Here is a 21,577-nt window from a genome sequence, read left to right as displayed (position 1 = left end):
TTGGCATCACTCCCATTTTACAGAGGAGAAAACTGAGGCTCAGAGATTATGTACTGTCCCAAAGTCTCACAACTAATATGTGGGACTCATAATATTTTGACTCTGAGTTCTCTTTTCTCTCTAGGGAGCCCTGGTTGCTAACTGAATACAGTCACACTTTCCAGATTCAAATAGTAGAGAACAAGAGAAAAGCAAAAACAGATAATATCAATCAAAAACAGGCAATATCAATACCTTCACTAAGGTCTTGACTAAACCACACCAACTATCTTCTTCCCTCTTTAAGAGGAGGTTATCAGTTTGGTAGCCTATTGGTGAATTTCCAGTGGCTACTAATTATCTAGTCATGTCATTCAAATTCATTATCACAGAGCAGGTACATATTTATTTACATGTCTCACATGGATAATTGGCAGTTATATAATTTCATGGTAATTATGATCAGAATTGCCATGTGCAGACTTGGCATTTTGGAGTTGTATGATTACCAAGAACTGGCTACCTTGGAATTATCCATTAATGACATAATTAGCTGTGGCCTTTTAAGAAAAAGTTGTTATGTAAGAGACTTTAGTTTTCATTCCCAATTGACAGAAAAGCAGGAAACTTGGAGATACCAGGAATATATTTTTCTTCTGGCAGATGAAGAAGTAGTTGTGCAGGTTTGTCCTGTTTCTGGGCATGTCTGGGTGTCCCAGTGACAGGGAGGGGACATAAGGAGATGTGTGAGCTTCAGCAAAGGGCACAGGCCCTGAGGTACAGAAGGTTGGTATCCACATCTGTTGAGCCCAGGCACAGGTAGGAATTATAATCCTGTTGAGCAGATAGTAAGGAAGCTCAGAGAGACAGTGGTTGGGCTATGAGCACAGAATCTAATTTTGTGTGTGTGTGTGTGGGGTGTATGCCCCTGCCCCATAAAACTGCCAAGACTTGTATTCTAGGCAACAGTATCATTCCTGTCCCTTCCACATCCCCTCCTCCAGTGGACAGGCTTCCTCTGAGGTTGTTCTTGTTTATTCTCACTGGACATCACAGGGCATGATGCAAAGAAATCCACACCACAGGGTGCTTGAAGTGTGGAGAATATGAGAATCATTGGCTTCCAGAACAGCAAGCAGCCCCTCACTTAACAGAGGAGAAGCTCTGGGCCCAGGGGGGTACATGATGGGTCCCAAGTCACCCAGCAGCAAATTGATGGCACAGGCTACCTCTGTGATTTTCCACAATGCAATCCCTTCACTAGGGAGGAGTTGTTGATGTGACAAAATTAACACTTGGCTCATATAAATAATAGCTATACAGGAAGTGCCTATGCATCCATTATGAAAGCTACTCAGGGACATACATATGGTATTTTACAAATTTTTAAAATATTTTACCTATTTAATGCCCATACACAAAGCTTTCTGTATCAAAGTTTTCTCAGAGGTCCAAGAGCAGCACACGGTCCTCCTGATTCACAGAGCCCTACTAGGAGAGGATGAGGAGTGAGGTGCACAGTGTCCCCCTTCCCTTGACTATGAGGGAGCTGAGTCTCAGCTTCCTCAGGCACCGGTTTCCACTGTAGCTTTCTTTTCCTCTCTTTTTCTTGGTGACCGCTTTTGTTTTATGTAAATCATTTGATCTTTTGTACCTGTGGTTTTGGTATAAAATTTCTGAATGAAGATAGGGTTATCAAGCAATCAATTAACAAAAAAAATTCACAAATAATAGTATGAACTTTTGGGATTCAGTCACATGGAAAAGAAAATCTTAAGTCACAGAAGAACTGGGAGGGATCATACATCCTCCTGTGCTATCCACATTTGAAGAGAAAGACTTGGGTTTAAATGAAGAGGAAGAGTAGGCAGAAGAGGTCAGTTTTATACATGCTCCCTCTTCCCTGCCTCAACAGCACCTTCTTCACCACTAACCATAACATCCAGGGGGCCCAGAGGCAAGAGAAGGACTCCTGGACTTCTGGAGACCTCAGAGTTGTGCAACTTGGAAGAGAACTACAGTAACTTGGAACACGTTTGATAAACAGCAAAGGAAAGCAGCTGACATTCCTGAATGGCTGCAGTGTGCCTGGCGCTCTTGAACTCTGTTTCTCTTTTTCTCTCCCATTTTATTATCCACTTTTATGACCTTTGTAGTTACCTTTTTCTCTACTGTTTCTCTAAAGTTGGTTCCATCATTCAGATTCTTGCAGAGAAGGAATTGGAGAACCAGAGTTAATATTTTCAAAGATGAATAATTTAGTAGACATGGAATTTGAACCCAGGCTAACTTGTCTCTGAAGTCCACATTTTGGAACTGTCATTAGTAACCTATCCCATGTAGATCTTTCTGAGGCTTAAGGTTCCCAAGATTTACTGGCACCAACTTGGGCTCCCCAAACCAGGTTGAGGGCTGCAGGTATGAAGATGGTGACACACTTGACCTCAGGGGAAGCCTAGTTCCCTGGGGTTCCTAGTTAACAGGGGGCTATTACAACAGGAACTTTCCATCCTTTAAGAGGAAACTACAATGACATAATTGTTTTAACACTGCCAAGCAGGTCAAACGCCAAGATGGGTTTTATTGAGATCGTATGATTTTGTTTTCTTTTTGTTGATGGTTTAGATAACAGAATTCATACTTCTTTCTGTTATATGATTTTTTTTTTGATATCTTGGAATGAAATGTTGCTGTGTAAGGCCACAGAGGCAGGACTCTTCAAAGTAGTGCTTTTCTTGCATTATTTCAATGAAGATTCAAGAAACCCTGGGGACTGAACTGGGTCTCTGTGTTCACCAACCTCAAATAAGAATATATGCATAGGCCAAAATCCCGATGTTGGTTCTACCTCAGAGACCCTATTATTCCTGAATCTTATGGAACCAATAATGTGAAGTAATTAATTTCTTAATCTCTTTTTAACAATTAATGGGTGATATCACAGAAAGAAGAAAACCCAAGCTTCTGGTTCACATATGCCTAACCATGAGCCTCTAATTCCACTCTCAGAAATGCATGCATCAGGAATCCATGCTTATTTTCACTCAAGGACATGCATAAACATGTTCACAGAGCTACCACTCCTGATAACCTTTAAGTAGAAACACCTCCAGTTCCACCACAACAGAATGGATAATTTGTAGCACATTTCTATCATGGGATACTCTATAGCAAAGAGAAGGAAAGACCTGTTAGAGGCATTACTCTGTATGAATTTCACACACAGAATGTTAGGCAAAAGAAATCATACATAAAAGAGTATATACCACATGATTCCATTTAAATAAAGTTCAAAATATATGCAAAACCCATCTGCAGTGCTGGAATTCACGATAGTGATTAGCTTAGGTAAAGGACAGTGACAGGCAAGTCATGATGTGGCTTTGGGCTGATACTATTCCATTTCTTGATGTTGGTGTGGGTTTTCTGATGGGGTCTCAGAAAAACTCATTAAGTTGCATAAATATCAATTTTTTTGTGATACTTTAATAAAACATTAAAAAACGTACCACTCAAAAACCAATAGCCTGATCGATTAATGGGCAAACACACTGAACAGATACTTCTCAAAAGAAGAAATACAAATGGCTAAAAACTACATGAAAAGAAAAATGTTCACCATCTTTAGAAATTAGGGAAATTCCACTCAAAACTATTCTGAGATTTTATCTCATTCCAATCAGAATGGCAATCATCAAGAGTATAAACAACAATAAAGACTGAGGAGCATGTGGAGAAAAAGGGACACTTTTACACTGTTAGTAGGATTGTTAATTAGCACAACCACTATGGAAATCAGTATGGAAATTCTTCAAAAGACTAGTCATGGAACCAGCATTAATGACCCAGTTATACCACTCCTCATTATTTATCCTAAAGAATTAAAGTCAGCATACTATAGCAATATGTGTATGTCCATGTTTATAGCAGCATAACTCACAATAACCAAATTAAGGAGCCAGCCTAGGTGTTCATCAATGGATGAATGAATAAAGAAAATGTGGTATATATACATAATGGAGATTCATTCAGTCAAAAAAAAGAAAGAAATTGTGTCATTTGCAGGAAAAAGAATGAAAAACTTGAAAGTGTTATGCTAGGCAAAATAAGCCAACTTATAAGGTCAAAGGTCATATATTTTCTTTCATATGTGGAAGCTAGAGAGGAAAAAGGAAAAGAACGATGCGGGGGTGTCATGAAAATCAAAGGTAGATCAGTAGAGGAAAGGGACCAGGAGAAGAGAAAGGGGAGGTACTTGGAAATGAAGTTAACCAAACTATATTATTATATTGTGGGCGTGCCTGCATATGTAACAAGGAATCTCCCTATTATGTATAAGTATGCACCTATAAAACTTTTTTAAAAACCAGAGTTTAATCCCCATCTCTGTCACTTACAGTGTGACTTTTGGAATTCAGTTTATATTTATGGTGTGTCTTCCTTAACTGAGCAATCCGTATAGTATCACTTATTAATAGTGAAAGTTGTAAGCATCTCAAAATATTTTGCATGTAATGAATTCAGCCTTAGAATGGAGACTGGACAGGATCAAGGCACAATATATTCATCTATGAAACTGTCACAGTGAAACCCATTAATCTGTACAATTAAAACATGTCAATAATTATAATAATGAAAAGAAAAATTTAAGAAAAGTAAAAATAAAAAGTACATAATTAAAAGAATTAATATTAGGTACATAAAAGCATTTAACTGCCAACCCCCCCCCCCCCCCCAAAAAAAACCAGTCCCTGGCATATGGTAAGAGCTCAGTTAATGTAATCTTCCATGATTTAAAACATTAAAAATTTATTGGGAATTGTTAACTATACACAAGAGTAAGGATGAGAGTAAAACAAACCCCTGAACCCATAACTTGGCTTTAATAGTTGTTAAACTATGGCCAGTTTTGTTTGAATGATATAGCTTCCCCAGTCATTAAAAAAAAAAAGTATATATATATATTATACATATGTACATCAGTTTGCATCTCTAAGAAATAATTTGTAAAAAAAATTAAAAAGATGAGTGTGGGGAGCTGGTAGGGAGGGATAGATAGGTAAGGCATAGAGGAAGTTTAGGGCAGCAAATCATTCTGCAGGATATTATAAAGGTAAACACATGCAGTATAAATTTATCCAAACTCATAGAACATACAACACTGAGAGGAAACCTTAATGTAGACTGTGGACTCTAGGGGTTGCGATGTGTCAGTGAAGATTCATTGGTCATAACAAATGTGCTACTCTGGCAGCTGCTGTTGACAGTGGGGAAAGCCGTGAGAGGAAGGTTCAGGGGTCAGAGGTCAGCAGCATTCAAGAATCTCTGTACCTTCTGTTCAGTTTTACTGTGAACCTAAAACTGATCTAAAAAAAGTCTACTAAAAAGCATAATCATAATCCCATTTTTGAATACTACTACTATCACTGCTGATCATGTTTCCCCACTGAGCTCAGAAATGTCTATTAACAACATGTTTACTCATTCCAGGACATGAACAAGGTGTCATGGTGTGTATTTCTTCATTCTTAATTCACTGGATCTCTTAACAAATCACAAGGGTGATGGACAGGGAGGCTGTCTTTGACCTCTGGCCACCAATCTCAATCTCATGATGGGGAAGGAAATTACTGTCCTGAAGGTCCCTGAAAACATCCAGAGTTTTCATTTCCAGCATTCTTTTGATTCCTTAGAACCATGGATGGCTGCTGTCACCTTTAAAACTAGATCTATCCTCGCAAATGACAAACTCTTTAACATAAGACTGTGAATGCAAATGGGACAGCAGCTATCATCGTCACATGAGATACAGAGGAAATTCCGTAAAGGGCGTTTCCAGGCAGACAGACCTGGCACAGTAGCTGATCTCAACTTTTTAAATGAAATAAGTGTTTTAAAGTCTTCAGAAAAACACACTACCTAAATTAAAGTGCAGGCACAACAGACAGGACCCAGGTTTTGCATAGTGCCTTTTCCTTCTGCTCTTTCAGCACTGCCAAAAGCTGGTGTCATTTTACCTGTCCCACTGGATGCTCTCCTCTGAAGTCTGAATGAAGGTGGGATCACACACCCAGGCAGAATTTTCCCTCGTACGGATTCCTTCAATATTATATATAACTATAATGCACTAATACAAACCAGACTGTCTCGGAGCCTGCGTGCATCTGAGGGGGCTCTCTTTGGAGGAGGTACTGACTGCCTTCATCAAGTAACCAGCCAGTGCTGCCTCCTGAGGAAAGGGCTGCCATTGCCTCCGTCCAAGGAGCGCCCATCTCAGCACAGCGTTTGCACCTCACAGGTCTCGCAACCAAGTCTGTGTAGGATAAATCAATGAATGAGAGTGAACAGAGGCTGGGTGTGGGGGAGAAGCGCTGGACCAGGGGATGGAGGCCTGTATTGTCCTCATCTTAGCCCCTGATGCTTGGGTGACTTGAGGGAAGTCACTGACTTCTGTGGGCTGTCTAGGGTCTTTCCCAACACTTACAAAAAAAGAGTCCACAATTGTAGAAGGTTTTTTTTTTTTTTTTTTTTTTAAACATTCTACTCTGCTGTGTTGATCCATCTACTAATTTGGATCTAAAGATGAATTGCTAAGCAAAGTACTGATGCCTCTCAGATATTCCACAGCAATGAAACTTTATTTTGCCAGTTGTCCTATGCCTTCCATGACAATGTGTCCCCATCACAGATCACAGTGGCAACACCCCCTCCAGAATGGCCAGATTGAATCCTCCCATTTAACTCACCTAAACCGCATGCCATACTAGATGTGGTTCTACTAAGTCACACTGGAAGCAGGAGTGAACTGGGGCTCAGAAGCTTCTCTTTGCCTCCCTGTCATGTCTGACCCAGAGCGTGGATGACCAACCATGAGTACACATGGGCACAGGCTGCTGTGTCTGGAGAGGTGAGCATGGGTAGGCTCAACCCACTGAAAACTTGCCAGTGCATGAAACGCCTTGGTGCTTGCTCCCCTGTCTCTTGGTATCCATCCAATACCCCCTTGTGGTATCTTGTTCCAGAAAAGCCTGTTGACAGCTCATGTCCTGAAGGTGTTAGCTGACGACTTTTCTGAGGCAAAAGGTGTGACCAACATGAGTGCAGGCAGAAGGAAGGGAAGGGCTGTTGTATTTATTCAGTCCCTCCTTGGAAAGCAAGTACACAACTGCATGAGAATTCTTTTACTTTTTAAAAACTTTCTTATTGTACCACTGTCACTGATACATGTTCACATTACAAACATAGAGAAACAGGTAACAACAAAGAAAAAAGACTAAAGTCACCATATACAATAGTGTTTTTACATACTACAGCCTTCTAGAGTTTTTCATATCTGGATTAGTGAGTATGTCTTAAACACCCATAATCATACTTCTACCCACTAGATTGAATACAATCCTACTTCCAGTGGTATAGAAATTCTCTTCCATTCTATTCTATTCTAGTGATAGAATGATACAATTTTTTAATACCCCATTCGCCTACTCCCCTTTATTTATTTTTTATTTATTTTATTGTAAACAAATGGGGTACATCTTGTTTCTCTGTACTTGAAGTAGAGGCATACCATTTGTGTAATCATACATTTACATAGAGTATTGATGTTTGATTCATTCTGTTATTTTTTCCTTCCCCCCACCCCTCCCACCCTGAATGCTACAATTTTATTTATATGACTACACTCTTAATTCATAGGGCTGAGGAGTTTCTTAGCAATGGAAAGCCTAAGATACAAAGGAAAGAATGTTTTGTAGATAGAACAAATTGTTGGGGCAAAGGGCCTTTCCTGGTCCACCTCTGAATGTCAGGAAGGGGGACCTATTTCTCTCTTGCTCCTTTCAGCTGGCCACGTATGGCCAAATACAGGCATCTGCAAAGGCAGGCCTGGGAAAAGAACAGGATGGAAGTCAGAAAGCCTGATTTCAAAACCCAACTCTTGCTTGCTGGTTCAGAGACCTTGGACAAGTCGCGCAGTCTTTCTAGCTTCGGATTTCTCAGTAATTGGTAAAGCACAACTCCATGTTAAAATGAATAATTGAGGACCTAATATACAGGGTGGCACAAAGAATCTACCAGGCAAAGTGGGGAAAATGTCTTGTCAACTCTAGTGATTGTAGAGATGTGAGGAGTGATGGCTGCTAAGACGTGTTACCATCTTCAAGGATTCAAAAGCAAGCTAACAACTGAGAAAGCTTCTCATATGGATCCCAACTGGTCCATGATGATAGAATTCTCTCTCGATGGCATGTTTATAAAGTTGTCAATTTCTCAATATGGGAACACCTCCCAGTTCAGAGTTTGTCACCTGCAGATTATCTACCTTCTCTAAACAGGATCAAATGTTCCCACATTTAAATCCAAAGGAGACAGCCTGGCCCAGCAAGTCCAGCCAGGAGACATCAAGTTACATATATTGTTAGGTCACAAAGCATGGCTCTGTTTTCCCCACACACCCTGATGCCACAGTACTAACAACACATTGCATGGCCCTGTCCTTCAGACTCTGGTTTCTGCTAGGCTGGCTGTCCCCAGAGGAGTCAGGGACATCCTGAGAGAGGCCCTCATGGAACTTTGGTCCTGTAGTTCCACAGCTCAGGAAAAGTACTTCACACCTGACAATGGAAATGATCAGCAGCCTGGCCATCTGATGCAGAGCTCTTTGCCTCTCTGGGCCTCAATTTCCCCATTAGGAATATGAGTGGGTTGGACTCAATGACTATCAGAATTCCGCTTTGCTCAAAATGCCATGACCTTGTACGTTCTTATTCATCTTTGTGTTCTGATTGGTGCCAGCACCATGACTGCAATAAAACATGTTCTTAGTTGAATGAATAAACGGTGAATAAAAAGATTAAAATTCTTTGCTTTGCAATAAGGGAAACCCCAGAACGTAATTTCCTTGAATTCTTGAGTTTTCTCTCCTTCATCTTATAAACACGAATCTTCACACAACAATGAACGTAAATATTCAATAAAACTCTGTGGAAGTAAAAGAATGACTAAATGGATCCATAGATAGATAAATGAATAAAACATATTGCTATTCCTTTTATACATGAGTTCTGTCCACAGGATGGACCCTTCTGGAAGGTTAGAGCACAGGGGAACACCTGGCTCTTTAAAAGAGAGTCTTCTGCTACACACTGGGACCACATTTGCACTCTGAAGAAATTTCCTTTCCCACAGGACAGATGGAAATACTGCTTATTCCCTTATTGTAAAGAATTTATTCCAAGGGACTACCCTGTAAGTGCTTTGAGGATTAACTTAATCCCAAAGTTACTGAAATTAATCAGCTTCTAAAACCACAATGTAAATTCTAGACTGGAAGCTCCTGGAAGCCAACAACAAAGCCAGACCTCCCAGGGCACCCCTGGAACCTCATACATGGGAGGAGCTCAGAGAGTAGGTCTTTGCCAAATAACCAATTAACAACCAGAAAAGCAGCCATTAAACCAAGGCAATGGGCAGTGAAGAAAAAAGAAAAAAACAAAACAAAACAAAACTGCTTTGTTTTCTTTGACCCTACAACTCTGAGATCATCTAATCCAACTTCTTCATTTCATAAGGGAAGAAGCTGAAGCTCAGAGATTGAATGATTTCTCCAAAGTCACACAGCAAGTTCATGGAAGAGTTAAGAATTGTGCCTGAAGCTTCTGGTGTTTGCCACCAGACCATGCTGACTTTGTAGGCAAGTGGAAATGTGGGCAGTAATGCACAGAACTCTAGGTACAGACTCCTCTAGAAGGTGCCAGACAGCAGAGAGGCTGGGACATGAGGTCCAGAGTTAATCATCCCTAGAGAGTTTTACTTATGCTTCTGAGGTTATTTTCTCTTTTTTTCTTTTAAAATCTTGAATTGTTTGGTGAACAGCGTCTCAAGTCAAGGAGTGGACACCCTTGTGCGCCTCTCCCCCCTCCTTTGTTCTTCTCTTGGAGCTGGGTCCACTGGAGGAGCATTGTACGGTGCCCCTGCTGGGTCTACAAGGCCCCTTTTCGGTTCAATTAATGAGCCATAAATAACCCAATGAAGGTGTCAACAAAGAGAGTAATTTATCATACACTGTCAGGAGGGCGAGCTTTGCGAGGCAAACGCTCATTCACAGTCTGGTGCAACATGTTAAGATTTATTCCTGGCCAGGTCGCTCCTCCTCCAGGTCCCCCTCCCCCAAGCAAAAATTCATCTTCCACGGGAATCCTCACAGGTGTGCTGCTTTGACAAATAAGCTATGAAGTCCGGTATTCATCACTGGCTGGTCTTTGCTGGGATGAAGGCAGCAAGAAATAAATTTATTTTAGAGGGAAGGTACTTGTGATTCAAACACGCTCAAGGGGAGCAATGAGGTTATTTCCATCCTCCTGGTTCTGCAAAAGGAGAGAAGGAGCCACTGTAGGACGGCCTGTTTCTCCATTATTTACTAGTTGGTGGAAGAGCAGCAGGACTTCCTAAGAGGATGCCCTTAGGTGCCAGTGTGGAAGCTCCAGTCACATCCTCTTGGAAATGCTGGTCTGGAAAAATCTTACTGGAGTAGAAAGGGCTACAAGACATCTGAGATCCTCAGCATCACTGTACCAGGAGGTTTTCTAGCTTCACAGTCCAAATTACAGCTTCCCTTTGAGGACTGGTCCTGAGACATGCGGCTGCATAAGTGCTGTCTGGGGGTTCTCATCAAGACAGATTCTCTGGCTCTCCACCTCCAATAGCCATCCCCGGAAAATCTGATCCAGAAGGTGGGGAAGCAGGGAGCCCAGGAAATTATATTTTCACACATTCTCCAGTTGCCTGCAGATGCTCATAGTTTGTGGACCACACTCTGCCTCAAGACATGCTGTTTAGGTCCCCAGTCCATTCATGTGAACTTTCTGCAGTGCTGGAAATGTTCTGTACATATTCTGTCCAATACTGTAGCTGCTAGTCATGTGTGGCTACTGGCCACTTGAAGTGTGGCTACTATGAGAGAGGAACTAGACTTCTTAATTTTATTTAATTTTAATTAATTCAAGTTGACATAGCCATTTAGCTAGTGACTACCATATGGCACAACTCTAGCCCATTTTTCTGTATAACTGATTTCTGGAAGTCATGGACAAAGTAAAAATCTTAACACATACAGGAGACCTGAAATATTAGTCTCTTTCCACTCCCCCTAATTTGGCAGTTAATAAGTGCCATAAGCTCCTGAGGTTGTGCCTTATTTAGTCACTTCTAATCAGGAGGATCATATCCCATAGGTGGGGCTGTGGGGGATGTCTTTGAGAATAAGATAAGATCCTGGTCCCTTATGACCCAGTCCCTTTCCTCCCAACATAGGCAAGTGACCCAACACCAGCTGGCCCTCTATGAAATTAAAAAAGAAAACACCTAGGGACACAAGACATTACAAGTCCTTAGTCACCCCTACACGCTCCCACGCTAACTTATGGAGACAGTCCATCAGCATATTCCCACTCAGTCATCTCTGAGCCCAGTGTCTTGCTGAGTGGCTGATCCTGGTAGAGGACAATCAGTATGTATGAAAATAAAATGATTCCACATTTGCCTACATGAGACCCCAAACATCTTGTTTAAGGCTACTAGTCAGATGGGGCAGTGGCCCCAGAAAAGCATAAAAGCTGTTCTGTGAGGGAAAGGGGCATGGGTGCTCTCTCTTTTAGTACTGTAGGAGGCTTCCCCCCATACAAATGTAATTTATGCAAATGAATTTTCAAGAGTAGTGGGAAAATGCCACATGGAAGAGTGACTGGTCAAGGGTCTAAGAAGGAACTTCCTATCTATGAGCAAATTCCACCTAGGTGTGTCTAACTGCAGTAGCAGAAGGTTCTGGGCCTACAAGGGAGGTCAGAAAAGTCAGAGCAAGTATGAGGCATTTGTTGCCTAAGAAGGTGGGTTAACCACTGGCCAGAGGCACTGAGAACCTGTTCCAGAAAGGGGCTTCTATAGGACTCCACTGGACTCCTTGTCCAAACACTTTTCCTTACTCTGGCTCTTCAGGGAAGCAGACCCTCAGCTCATGGCTGTAAAGGGAAGAGGGGAGGTGAGCAGAAACCCCAGCCCAATTTCTAAGTAATAGTTCTTCTAATCTCCCAGACTCCTGAAATATTTCAAGTCTCTGACATTTGATTCCTCCTTTCTGCTCATTAAGCAGACTTATTTTGCCTCCAGAAAATGGACACTGGTGTCAAAATTTGTGTCCCTGATGGCAATTCTTGCTGTTCCAGAGTATCTTGTACAGGATCCGAAGTGCCTCTCCCTGCACACAGAGAGCTCTACAAGAGAATGCTTTACAGGTCTCCAACACTATAAGGACCTCATAACCAAACAGAAGAAGAGATGTGGTCTGGAAAAATTCTCAATTTTCTCTCCAAGTTCTGCCTTATGAGAGTAATAGCTCAAACTCAAAGCAGTTGGCCCAATTCTTCAGCTAAATAGTCATTTGCTCAAAATTAACTCAATGTCAGGGAGCCAATGTGAAGCCAGAACTTTGGCTTGGTACTCTAGTTTATGATGAACTAAATTAGGAATTAGGGTCTAGAACTTAACAAGACACTTGTTCTAATCTGGAATTCTCAAAGCAATCTCTAGAAAAATACTGAATCAAAAGATATGTTCCAAAAAATGAAGATCCAACTATGGGGGTAGAGGGGCAACTTCTATTTGGAAACATATAGCAGTACCAATGTATTTGAATTCACCCTGAAAATTATAGTATTCCTCATTGAAAAGATTTTATGGTGTTTGAAATTACAATATTACTAGTGATGGGAAACCATGAGAGTCCTGAGAAGGCAAAGGTGCTTGAGAGGTAAGAAATGGAGGTGCCACAGCAGAGTTGGACCCAAATTCCATTCCCAGAAGGACCCTCAAACAAGTGGTAGGTATGGGAAGGCAGGATCCTGTAAACTCTCAGCTGAGATTAGGGCTCGGTCAGTTTGGGGCTTCCCACAGAAAAACCATTAGAAACCATCAATTCTTTCAGACATTACAACTACTCATTCATAGTTGTGCATTTATAGGTAGGGAAACTGAGGCTCTCCTAAGATCAAATAGCTAACTTCTGCTTCTGTGTTAACTGCCTAGTGCCAAGTTTCGTCATGTAGAGCAAGGAAACAATTTCCATGCAACGCTTGAGATATGCAACTCAAATTTGCCTGAAGCTATGGCACAGCTCAGTGAAACATTCGGCTCCCTTCAGATCTTGCAGGCTACCAGCCATTTGTCAGGGTGGGTAACTGCTTGGGAAACCTCCCAGGAAACCACAGCTCCTGCAAATGACTCAGTAGGTGGTTCTGACTTCTCTGAGTCAGAACCCAGCCCATGGCCCAGGCCCATGCCCAGGCTCCCTCGCATTGTCAAGATGCTCTGGGCTTGCTGTGCCTCCCAGGATCATGTGATACTGAGGACCTCTGGTGTTCACCTGTAAAGAGATGAATGTTCTTTCCGATAAGTGATCAAGGAGTGTGGACCAGAAAGGTAGCTGAATTCACTGTGACCTCTCGTCTCTAAGTCCTTGGAGAGTTTTGATGGCTTTCTACATCAGGCAACCTTTCATTTGAAAGCTTACTCCTCCTCCTTACCTGGGAATTTCCAAGTGGCCTCCCATCGTCATGAACTTGTAGACACATAGTGCCTAGTTCTAGCTTTGATTTTGTGGCTTTATGGGGTCATGATCCTGAGCAAATTTCATGTCATGGACATTAAGTGCCACCCATTCCAACTCCACCATGATGTCCACAGCAATCTCCTGTCCTAAATTCTCCACTGGCCCCCAGAGAATAAACTTCATCCTTAGCCTGGTATTATAGTCCCAATCTATCTTTGAAGCCACAGTTTCCTCTAGTATTCTTCTTGTGGTCTATGTTATGGGCCAATAAGGTTGATCATTTATTCCTTCATCAATGCATGGCAAATTTCCCCTCCTCTGGGCTTTTCCAGCTCCCTTTACTTGAAATGCCCTCTTTCTGACTCTTGAAATTCTGTCCACCCTTTCAGACCCAGATCAAATGCTACCTCCTACTCCACACAGCTTCCCCAGCTCATCTCTTGCAAAACACCTTTGATCTTTCATGGCACACTCTGTCGATACCTTCCTACTGACATATCACACACTCTGTTCTGGATTGCAGGCATTTGCGTGAATGACTTCTCCATCCTCCTTAGAAGAAGGCCCAGGGCTGGGGGCTGGAGAGTTGTCTTAATTTATTTTCCATCATGCCAGGATATATAAATTTGTACTGATGAACAAGTGAATGAATTTAGAAAATCTAGATGGATGTTCTAAAATTATCTACAGCTGTGGAATTTCATTCCAGAGGTGGCTGCAAATCAGTAATAAAAACCAGCCCAGCCACAAGCTTTTCATATGGGAAAGGACAGAGGAATTGGTGTGAACCATTCTGTTGGCCATGGAATGTTTTTGGGTGTGTGCAGGCAGACTCCCACAAACCAGATGCAACATCTGCTTTGAAAGAGCCCAGAGAGGCTGGGCTCTCTCATTTCTCAATGTGATGAGAGGTGCACTGGAGTCTTGCAGCTGACAGTTGCTCTGGTAGAGAAACACCTCTTTAGCACAGCACCAGCTCCAGCTTCACACCATATGCATCAACAGGGGTGGGTCACGGTGCCCTCTTGGCAGTAAGCCAGGAGGAGATTTGAGGTTCGGATTTGCTGTGCTCAATAGGCAGCCTTGATCTGTGTTAACAAGGCTCCTGCTTCCGTGTGACTAACAAGAAACTGCTGCCTGACTTGGGCAGGGGGACCCTCCCCAAAGCCTGTGCACCTGCTCCCCACTGGCCCAATAGAGTCCACATGTGGTGGAGCTCAGCAAGAAGACCTTGCTAAAACTTTCCCTCCCACTTACTTCGAGAGACTAGAAAGGTTTGTCAAACTTTAGCAAGGAGCAGCATCCTTTCTTTAGAGGGCTTGGTAAAACATAGATTGATGGGCCTGAACTCCGGAGTATCTGATTAGGAGCTCTGGGACAGGGAACAAGAATTCACATCTCCAGCACATTCCCAAGTGCTGCTGATGTTGCTGGACCAGAGACCACACTGAGAACCACAGCACCAGGCTATCCCGAGAAAGGCAAGGGCAAGTCATCAGAAGCTGGACAAGAGAAATGTGACTGTTTCTCTGTCTCTGGGCTCTGCCCCCATCAAAATAAGTTCCCTACTTTGTCACCAAAACTATTTTTCTGTCTATGCCATTGGCTCTGTTGCCTGTTCCTTGCCTATAAAATAAAATTCAAACTCTACAGCCAAGCTTATATTGATCAAGCCCTAACTGTGTGCCAGGCACTGTTCTAAATCTTTTACACATTATTAGCTCATCTAATCCACATAATTCTATGCAGTAGATACTACTATTAGCCCCATTTTAGAAATAATGAACCCCACAGGGGGCCCTCAGGAAATATTTTCTGAATGAATGAATAAAGGGAGGCTCATAAGCATTTACACCATGTACTACAGAGGGCTTTTTCCATGCCAAGGGAAGCCATCAAAAAGTGAAGAATTGGCTTGCCAACCAGTTGTTTGTTCCTGTACTACACCAAATAACTCATTTGCCTGCCATTGGCTGGATATTCTGGCTTTGTGTAGACATCTCCTCGCTGGGAGGAAAGCCAGAGTTAATCCCTCACAAAGGGTGGTTTAATAATAACCAGATACTGGAGGAGAGCAGAAAGGAACATAACGATCCCACACAACCCCAGGAAAATGGACTGCTAAAACTCATGGTGTTCACACTGCCAACAAGGGCCCCTGATGTAGCCTGAAGTTTCTTAATTTTTATTATAAAAATAGAACATGAATATGTCTCTCCTGATTATCACCACCAAATGCACCAGCACAAACACCTACAGATGCATATTACTCTAATGCAACGCTAATGCTTACTCTGGAACAGAAACCAGGTCATCTCTGAGTCTATAAATGGACAGCCCTCTCTGTCTATTACTTATTTATGTTTCCCGCCTTTTGCTCAACGAGCCTTGAGGCCCAAACAGAGAAACACACCATACATAAAGTTACCAGTACAGATAAATAAAACATCAGACTCAAACTGGTCGCTTCACCTTTCACTCTGTTGGAGCAGGTGGGCTTCACCAGCTTGATGCTGCACAAAACATCAGCAAAATGGAACCCTTGGAGACTGGAGCAGGCAGGTCATTTCTAAGATGTGTGTCTTTCCCAGAACTTACTCAGCTTTGCCCTTTCTAGAGAGTACTCGTTTGCCATGGATGAGAGACAATGATCACATTGTAACCTTGAGTTCCAATTTTTTGAAGTTGGGCAAAGTGAGGTTGACATGTTGAAGTCATCACCAGCTAAAGTTTCTGGATCACTTTCCAAAGTTTCCTCATGTAATATGCCCTTTATGCCCTGCAGTTAACCAGCTTCAAGTTTGCAATGGAAATGCTAGTCATGGGGAAGTCTGTGCATGCTAGAAATTGTCAGAGTCCCTGAATACAGAAAAACAACTATGTAGGACCCAAGCCTGCTTGATCTCTCTGTGCTATCTATGGCCCTGGGTAGCCCTTCTGGGTAAAGTGAAGACCCATCTCTGGAGAAATCTTACTTCCCTTGCTCCTTACGGTTTTCCTGCTGTCTGCCCACAAAAAGCCCTCTCTCAGCTGGAACAAAGTAGGTTATTCTTGCCCAGTTCTCAGCCTGGTGCTAGGCAACCTGTAGAGTGCCTCTGATGGAGAGATCGGGTGTTATTAGCAGCATAGGGGTACATTTCCAGAAACCACCCAAATGGAGAAGCAGAGGGCACCTAAGACACCTGTCAGGACTCCAACCTCTGCCCACAGCAGCTGTGGAGGGAGAAATTTGTTTCAGCACTTACATTGTTATCATCATCATCACCAGTACCTCAAGTGTAGGCCACAGCAGCTGTCTACCTGGAGGTAACTGTGGGAAGTAACCAAGAAGGATCACTGCCTTAGTGACAGGCACTGCCCAAAGGGTGGCAGTGGCCAAGAAACAAACCCTTGACCTCAACATTTCATCTTTTTCTCATGCAAATGATTAAATGCTGTCTGATTAGTTGGGAAAAAATGGGCAGTTAATACTCATGAAATGCACAAGACAGACATTGTAATGGGGCAGGGGAAGACAACTGAATCTCCAGATGCCAAGGACTACATTTTTGAAACCACTCAAAGTCCCTTCAGCAAATCAAAAGTGCTGCTGATGTAAGGTATGATTATTAGATGAAAGTAGTTTTAGATCTTATGCTCTGTGGAAGAAAGGGTACAAGTCTATTTTTTAATCTAATGATAACAATTGCACACATTTACTGATTGTGTGCCAGGCACTTCAGGAATGGTGTGTTAAATTGTTTCATTTCATCCTAATAATTTTATGAGGAATATACCATTATTATAAACCCATTCAATGGATGAGGCAACTGAAGTACACAACTGGTAGGTGGCAATGTGGGAATTAGAACCCACAAAGTGTGACACCAGAACTCAGACTACCCCTCTTTGCCACATAGCCTTTTGCTGAACCCACGGGGAGCACTGGACCAGTGTAGGCACTGGGAATTCTTTTGGAGAGTTAGCACAGCCCCTGAATCTGGTTGTTGCTCAAAAGTAATTACTCCCCAAGTGATTATTATTGTTCATCTCCTGAGGCTCTTATCTTTGTGAGAAAGCCCTCACCCTTGTCCAGTTGGAAGGCTAAGGTCTTCCAGGCTTGGGGAAATCTTGCCTCATTAAATCCATGAGTTACCAAGCAGCACAGGAAAAGATTATCACAAATTTCCTGAAACTGGGTGTAACCACTTGGTTCAAAGCCTTGATAATTCTGTTTTCTGTGTATCAGAAACAGAAAATGGGCGATTGACACAGTCTATTCTTGTAGAGGAATCCTCCAATTTCCCAAACTCCTACTTGGGTCTTTTAACCTGGCAGTGCCTGATACCACCACAGGCAGCAAGGTGCATCTGAGAGTCCAGAACCAGGGCACCTGGGTTCAAGCCTCAGCTCTAACCAATGTTACTTTTTGCATGACCTCACGCAAAGCACCTAAACACTCTGACCATCTGCAACACTACCAGTCAAATGAGGACAATGATGTTTGAAATAATACTACATAAATGAACCACTGAAGATGCCATATGTGAAAGCATATAGGAATATAACTAATAATCACCATTGAGTATAGCTAGCATTTCTTGATTGCTTATTATGTGCCAGAAAACCCCTGGGACGGATAATGTTATTTCTATTTGCTGGTGAGGAACAGGAAGGTGAGGCTTTGAGAGAGAGAGAGAGAGAGAAAGAAAACATGAACTGGCAGAAGTGGAATGTGAACCCAGGTTTTTCTAGCTCACCCATTCTCAGCACAGCTGACAGTGTTCCCAAAGGGGATGAAATGGGTTCTTGGGGGCAAAAATATTATCATATATAGCGCAGATGTATACAGACTATATAACAGATATGCAGTGTGTATTAAAATTTCTTGTGGAAGGCAATTAGGAGAAACAATATCTAAAAGGGTCCTAGGAGATGATAATGAAAAAAATTTTGAGAAATACTGGTCTAACTTCAGTACATCATTCCATTCTTACAATTAACAAAGATGACCATTACTCCCACGCCCCTAAGCTCCTACAATGGAAATTTGCAAGCTGTGTTCAAATGCAGTCCCAGAGAAGGTGGGAGCCACTTGTTGTATTGTGGATTGTCCAACTTAGTGGTCATGTGCACGGAATTCAAAAACCTTCACATTTAAATTCTAAAGTTATATCTTCTGTCAATCAAAATAGAGAGGTAACTTGTCATGCATGCTACCCACTTTCCACTCTGGATCTAGTAGATAGTTGGATTAATTTACACAAATTTGAGGTGGGAAAAACTCATTTAAAATTATTGATAAATTATTGGGAAAAATAAAAACCATAATTGGTACATTAAGAACATTGATACAAATCTGTGTAGCTCTGCCAGTGGATTCCTTCTATTCTTTTACCAACTGAACAAAGTGGAGGTTTGTGGGTAAATTCTAACTTAGAGCGGTAGATTAAAGATACTGGCCCATGTCCTGTTTCTTAAATAACCAAGCTTATTCATGCAGCATGCTTCCAGAAACATTTAAAGTCCAGTCACTGGCAATAGTTGATCAAAGTTATTGGCCACTGATTGTCAGTCCATTTCAACTTGCTGTGACCTATTTTCGTCTTCTTGCTTTCTTGGACCTCTTGCCTAGGCACTCTAGCTCATGATGCCCACCATGACCTCTTTGTTCTCATTTCCCACTTTGGTGGTCTCTTCTTTTTCTCTCAGAGACTTCTTGGTGTTCCACTCATGAATTCATTCATTCATTCATTCATTCATTCATTCACTCATTCATTTTATTGTAGTCAGTCAATAGTTATCCTGTTCCTACAAAGATCCAGACATTCTTTTAAAACAATGGCCCTTCCTCCCTGGTTGGAGAGGCCCAACTGTCTGGGCCACTGTTGTCCCAATTTCCTACTGGACAAAGGGTGCTGGAGAGGAGTCATGCAGTCTCATGCAGTCATGGGAGACTTCATTTTGTACATATTGCCTTTGAGGTGTTCTGACTGAAGCTCGACAGGGACGCACGTGCTCACTTTTAACGCCAGGCCAGGCTGGTCCTGAGGTAGCTGTGATAATCAATCCAGTTGCCATAGCGGCCGTAAGTGTTCATTTACCACTATGCGACCTGGAGCAATAATATATTATGCCTTCCGCCAGCGGGAGCCGTGCCAGCTGCAGCACGGGGCGGCCGTGTCGGCCATCCGTCACCACTCTCCTACACAACCTTTTGTTCCCTGCTCATTACGGTGAATTATAACAGGGGACAGCACATTTTTCAGGAGAGTCTCTCCTGTTAGGTCTAAGTGCTAACTCTTCCCAGGTTGTTCCAAGTCAGCTGCACCAGCCACCCAGGTGCACAGCATTTAAGCAAGGGATAGTGTCGCCCGCTGGACTTCCTTGCTTCCCTTCTCCCAGCACTTCCAATGGCTGAAAACCACAGTGTGTGCACACTTCTTCAAGGCAGGAAAAAAAAAAAAAAAAAAAAAAAGAAAAACACTCCACTCCACGTACTATAAATATTGGATACTGCATTTTGTTGCACTCTGTCACGTCCCTGAAGTCTGTCGCTAAGGCAAATTACTTTATAGCACGCTAAATAGGTCATCATGTCAGCTTTGGGCCTTGGCACTGCTACTTCAGGATGAAGAGAAAAATCACTTCTGAAGTCACGGATGGGAGGGTTGGGGCAGCAGCACCACCCCACCAGCACTTTTTGAAAAGGCTTCACTATATATTAGTGATGTTAAGTTACTTAAGATAAAATAATTATAGATTGGTCAAGAAATCAGGGGACTAAGAGAAATCATGGATAAACTGTTGGTTAAGATGATTCTTGATTGTCCAGATGGGAAGCAACCCAAATGACCATCAACTGGCAAAGGGATTAAAAAATTGTACTCATATTCATGGAATATGAAATGCTATTCCAGCAATGAAAAGAAATGAAATATTAATACATGCAATGACAAGGATGAACCTTAACATCATTATGCAGGTAAAAGAAACAGAACACAAAAGTCTACGTATTGTGTGATTTCATTGATATAAGATTCTAGCAAAGGCAAAATATAGTAAGTGGATCAGTGGTTGCCAGAGGTCAAGGGTTAAGGGAAGGAATTGAGAGCAAAGACACCCAAGGGAGCTTTATAAGGTGAGGAAACTTGTTCTATCTATTGACTTTGGAGGTGGTTACATGATTGTACACATTTGCCAAAATTCATCCAACTGTATGCTCACAATTGGTGGACCATATTGCATATAAATAATATTTTAATAAATGGAAACAGATAAAAAGAAAAGAAAACTTGACTAAGAGAGATGGCCCTGACTTTTTCTCCATGGGACAGAAGTCCTACAGGAGAGAACTGGCATTGTATAGGAAAATAATTTTTAGACAAATAAAAATGAATGAGCCAACCTGTGATTCTGAACTTGGAGAGACCACACAGTTCATAGTCTCTGTGGTAAGGTGATAAACTATTCCATGTACCACACCGTGACTGAGAAGTCCTGAGAGCTGTTCAACTTCTGGTTAATTCACACTGGATGTGAAAGGCACTGAAATGATGGTGTGATCACAGGTAAGTGTTTACCCTTCCATAAACCTCAAATTCCTTGTCCTTAAAATGGATGGGTTGGACAAAATGGTGCAAAAGTTTTTGAACGACACAGTTGTGCTCTTCTTTGCTCTAAGTTCTTTAATGTGATGGCATCTTATGATTCCCTTTAGTGACTGGGACCCTCAGGCCAAATATGACTGGTCCAAAGTCATCATCTGTAGCTTGGGGTGAAGGAACCTAAGATATGTGAAAGAAAGATGACCAATGCCATTTCTGATACTCTCTATGAGTCATCCTCCAGGCTGATTTCCCTGCCCAGACACAGTAGCCAGGTTCTCGTATGTTCTGATCCAGAGGTGTTCCCAGAACATTTCCAGTGAATTATCTGCTTTATTTTTGGTTGCTTGGTTGAAAGCTCACTTTTTTGTTTAAAAAAACTTTGAGATCTCAAGATGAGGAATTCTTTAGC

The 21,577-nt window shown here is 42.0% G+C and overlaps 1 protein-coding gene across 1 annotated transcript in view; it reads right to left on the bottom strand.

The window, feature by feature from the left end:
- The window catches only part of Rora (RAR related orphan receptor A), a 672,656-nt gene that overhangs the window by 390,229 nt on the left and 260,850 nt on the right, over window positions 1–21,577 (bottom strand). The gene's annotated exons all lie outside the window — the stretch shown is intronic.

This window comes from Sciurus carolinensis, chromosome 2 (genome assembly GCF_902686445.1).
Source record: "Sciurus carolinensis chromosome 2, mSciCar1.2, whole genome shotgun sequence".
Taxonomy (NCBI): domain Eukaryota; kingdom Metazoa; phylum Chordata; class Mammalia; order Rodentia; family Sciuridae; genus Sciurus; species Sciurus carolinensis.
Note: the sequence above shows the minus strand (reverse complement) of the source record. Positions and strands in the feature narration are given on the sequence as shown.